The 4,672-nt window shown below is 38.5% G+C and overlaps 1 pseudogene across 1 annotated transcript; it reads left to right on the forward strand.

Moving 5' to 3' along the window:
• The first annotated feature begins 2,159 nt into the window (after positions 1–2,159).
• On the forward strand, positions 2,160–3,607 carry LOC117072486 (annotated as a pseudogene). The gene has a single exon (XR_004432811.1). The product of XR_004432811.1 is annotated as a 60S ribosomal protein L4-like (transcript).
• Positions 3,608–4,672: the final 1,065 nt, after the last annotated feature.

Genomic DNA, 4,672 nt, shown 5'->3' on the forward strand with positions numbered 1-4,672 from the left:
TATCTGCTGATTGTTGAGCCCCAGGGCCTTCAGCAAACATAGGCAGTAGCCAGGGAGTGGTTACAGCAGGCCTTGGGTAAGGACCCAGTGCTATGCTGGCTTCAGGTCTGACCCAGTGCAGTCATAGTGATGGTGGCCACAGGGGTGCTTGTGTCACTCCACCCCCAGCTTTAGGTGACTCAGAACAGAAAGAGAGATTCTGTATGTTTGGGAGAAAGCAAAAGAAGAGAACAAGAGGCTCTGCCTGGTAATCCAGAGAATTCTCCCAGATCCTGTCCGAGGCTATCAAGGCAATACCTCTATGAATCTGCAAGAACCACAGCATTACTGGGTGGGAGGTGCCCCCTAAAGAACAAACAGCTTATATTACAACACCCAAAGCCTTTCAAATACCTGGAAATCCTTCCCAATAGGATAGCTACAAATAAGCCCAGACAATGAAGACTACAATAAATACCTAACTCTTCAATGCCCAGACATCAAAGAACATCTACTAGCATCAACACCATCCAGGAAAACGTGACCTCACCAAATGAACTAAATAAGTCACCAGAAACCAATCCTAGAGAAACAGAGATATGTGACCTTTCAGACAGAGAATTCAAAATAGCTATTTGAGGAAACTCAAAGAATTCAAGATAATACAGAGAAGGAATTCAGAATTCTGTCAGATAAATTTAGCAAAGAGATTGAAATAATTTTAAGAAATCAAGCAGAAGTTATGGAGCTGAAAAATGCAATTGGCATACTGAAGAATACATCAGAGTCCTTTAATAGCAGAATTGATCAAGCAGAAGAAATAATTAGTGAGCTTTAAGACAAGCTATTTGAAAATACATAGTCAAAGGAGACAAAAGAAAATGAATAAAAAACTATGGAGCACAACTATAGGATCTAGAAAACAGCCTCAAATGGGTAAGTTTAAGAGTTATTGGACTTAAAGAGGAGGCAGAGAAAGAGATGGGGTAGAAAGCTTATTCAAAGGGAAAATAACAGAGAACTTCCCAAACATAGAGAAAGATATTAATATCCCAGCACAAGAAGGTTATAGAACACCAAGCAGATTTAACCCAAAAAAAACTACCTCAGGGCATTTCATAATCAAACTCCCAAAGGTCAAGAATAAAGAAAGGACCCTAAAAGCAGCAAGAGAAAATAAGTAAATAGCATACAATGGCACTCCAATACATCCAGCCGCAGACTGTTCAGTGGAAACCTTACAGGCCAGGAGAGAGTGGCATGACATATTTAAAGTGCTGGAAAACAAAACAAAAACCTTTCACCCTAGAATAGTATATCCACCAAAAATATCCTTCAAACATATAGAAGAAATAGACTTTTTCAGACAAACAAAAGCTGAGGGATTCCATAAATAACAGATCTGTCCTACAAGAAATGCTAAATGGAGTACTACAATCAGAAAGAAAAGGACATTAATGAGCATTAAATAATCACCTGAAGGTATAGAGCTTACTGGTAATAGTAAGTGCATAGAAAAACACAGAATCTGATAACACAGTAACTGTTATATGTAAACCACTCTTACCCTAAGTAGAGAGACTAAATGATGAACCAATCAAAAATAATAAGTACAACTTTTCAAGACATAGCACAATACGATATAAATAGAAACCACAAAAGGGTAAAAAGCTGGAGGACAAAGTCAAGAGTTTTTATTAGTTTTCTTTTTGCTTGTTTGTTTGTTTATGCAAATAGTGTTGTTGTTACCATGTTAAAATAATGAATTATAAGACAGTATTTGCAAGCCTCATAGTAACCTAAAACCAAAAAACATACAATCGATACCAAAAAAAATAAAAAGCAAGAAACTAAATCATATCACCAGAGAAAATTATCTTTTTTTTTTTTTTTTTTGAGTCGGAGTCTCGCTCTGTCCCAGGGCTGGAGTGCAGTGGGAGAAAATTATCTTTAATAGAGGCAGACAGGAATGGAAGAAGGAAGAGAAGACCACAAAGCAACCAGAAAACAAATAACAAAATGGCAGTAGTAAGTTCTTACTTATCAATAATAACATTGAATATAAATGAACTAAACTCTTCAATCTAATTACATAGACTGGCTGAATGGATGAAAAAAAACCATTGATCCATTGCCTACAAGAAACACACTTCACCTATAAATATACACCTAGACTGAAAATAAAGAAGTGGAAAAAGGCTTTTCCTGTAGCAGCATCCGATGTGAGAGGAGTGTGGTTGTGTCCTCTCTCCGCCATGGCATGTGCTCGCCCACTGATATCGGTGTACTCCGAAAAGGGGGAGTCATCTGGCAAAAATGTCACTTTGCCTGCTGTATTCAAGGCTCCTATTCGACCAGATATTGTAAACTTTGTTCACACCAACTTGCGCAAAAACAACAGACAGCCCTACGCTGTCAGTGAATTAGCAGGTCATCAGACCAGTGCTGAGTCTTGGGGTACTGGCAGAGCTGTGGCTCGAATTCCCAGAGTTCGAGGTGGTGGGACTCACCGCTCTGGCCAGGGTGCTTTTGGAAACATGTGTAGTGGAGGCCGAATGTTTGCACCAACCAAAACCTGGCGCCGTTGGCATCGTAGAGTGAACACAACCCAAAAACGATATGCCATCTGTTCTGCCCTGGCTGCCTCAGCCCTACCAGCACTGGTCATGTCTAAAGGTCATCGTATTGAGGAAGTTCCTGAACTTCCTTTGGTAGTGGAAGATAAAGTTGAAGGCTACAAGAAGACCAAGGAAGCTGTTTTGCTCCTTAAGAAACTTAAAGCCTGGAATGATATCAAAAAGGTCTATGCCTCTCAGCGAATGAGAGCTGGCAAAGGCAAAATGAGAAACCACCGCCGTATCCAGCGCAGGGGGCCGTGCATCATCTATAATGAGGATAATGGCATCATCAAGGCTTTCAGAAACATCCCTGGAATTACTCTGCTTAATGTAAGCAAACTGAACATTTTGAAGCTTGCTCCTGGTGGGCATGTGGGACGTTTCTGCATTTGGACTGAGAGTGCTTTCCGGAAGTTAGATGAATTGTATGGCACTTGGTGTAAAGCCGCTTCCCTCAATAGTAACTACAATCTTCCCATGCACAAGATGATTAATACAGATCTTAGCAGAATCTTGAAAAGCCCAGAGATCCAAAGAGCCCTTCGAGCACCACGCAAGAAGATTCATCGCAGAGTCCTAAAGAAGAACCCACTGAAAAACCTGAGAATCATGTTGAAGCTAAACCCATATGCAAAGACCATGCGCCGGAATACCATTCTTCGCCAGGCCAGGAATCACAAGCTCCGGGTGGATAAGGCAGCTGCAGCAGCAGCAGCAGCACTAGAAGCCAAATCAGATGAGAAGGCGGCGGTTGCAGGCAAGAAGCCTGTGGTAGGTAAGAAAGGAAAGAAGGCTGCTGTTGGTGTTAAGAAGCAGAAGAAGCCTCTGGTGGGAAAAAAAAGGCAGCAGCTACCAAGAAACCAGCCCCTGAAAAGAAGCCTGCAGAAAAGAAACCTACTACAGAGGAAAAGAAGCCTGCTGCATAAACTCTTAAATTTGATTATTCCATAAGGGTCACCTCATTTTGGACAGCTTCTCTTGAATAAATACCTGATCATACAGGCAGTGAGGAAAAAAAAAAAAAAAAAAAAAAGAAGTGGAAAAAGATATTCCATGCCAATGGAAACAAAAAAAAGCAGCAGTTGTTATACTTATATCGGACAAAATAGACTTCAACACAAAAACTATAAGAAGAGACAAATAAGATCACTATATAATGTTAAAATGATATATTTGACAAAAAGATATAACAATTTTAAATATATATGCACCCAACACTGGAGCACCCAGATATATAAAGGAAATATTATTAGAGCTAAAGAGAGAGATAGGTCCTAATACAATAATAGATGGAAACATCAATACCCCACTTTCAGCATTGGGCAGATCTTCCAGACAGAAAATCAATAAAGAAACATCAGATTTAATCTGCACTATTGACCAAAATGTATCTAACAGATATTTACAGAACATTTCATCCAGGAACTGCAGAAAACACATATTTCCTCAGTACATGGATCATTCTCAAGGATACACCACATGTTAGGTCACAAAACAAGTCTTAAAATATTTTTTTAAAATTGAAATAATATCAAGCATCTTCTCTAACCACAATGGAATAAAACTAGAAAGTAATAACTAGAGGAATTTTGGAAACTACACATAGAAATTAAACAATAAGCTCCTGAATGACCAGTGGGTCAATGAAGAGATTAAGAAGGGAATTTAAAAATTTCGTGATAATGGAAACACAACATACCCAAACCCATGGGATACAGCAAAAGCAGTACTAAGAGGGAAGTTTACAGCTATAACTGCCTACATCACAAAAGAGGAAAAACTTCAAATAAACTATCTAATGATGTATCTTAAAGAACTAAAAAAGCAAGAGCAAATCAAACCCAAAATTTATATCAAAATAGATAAAGATCAGAATGGAAATAAATGAAACTAAAATTTTAAAAACCCAAAGATCAAAGAAACAAAAGTTGTTTAAAAAAAAAAAGTTAAACAAAATTGGCAAACCTTTAGCCAAACTAAGGAAAAAGGGAGAAGATCCAAATAAATAAAATCAGAAATATAAAAGGAGACATTACAACTGATACTGCAGAAATTCAAAGGATCATTAGTGGCTA

This window comes from Trachypithecus francoisi, unplaced genomic scaffold, assembly GCF_009764315.1.
Source record: "Trachypithecus francoisi isolate TF-2019V2 unplaced genomic scaffold, Tfra_2.0 Lachesis_group4, whole genome shotgun sequence".
Taxonomy (NCBI): Eukaryota; Metazoa; Chordata; class Mammalia; order Primates; family Cercopithecidae; genus Trachypithecus; species Trachypithecus francoisi.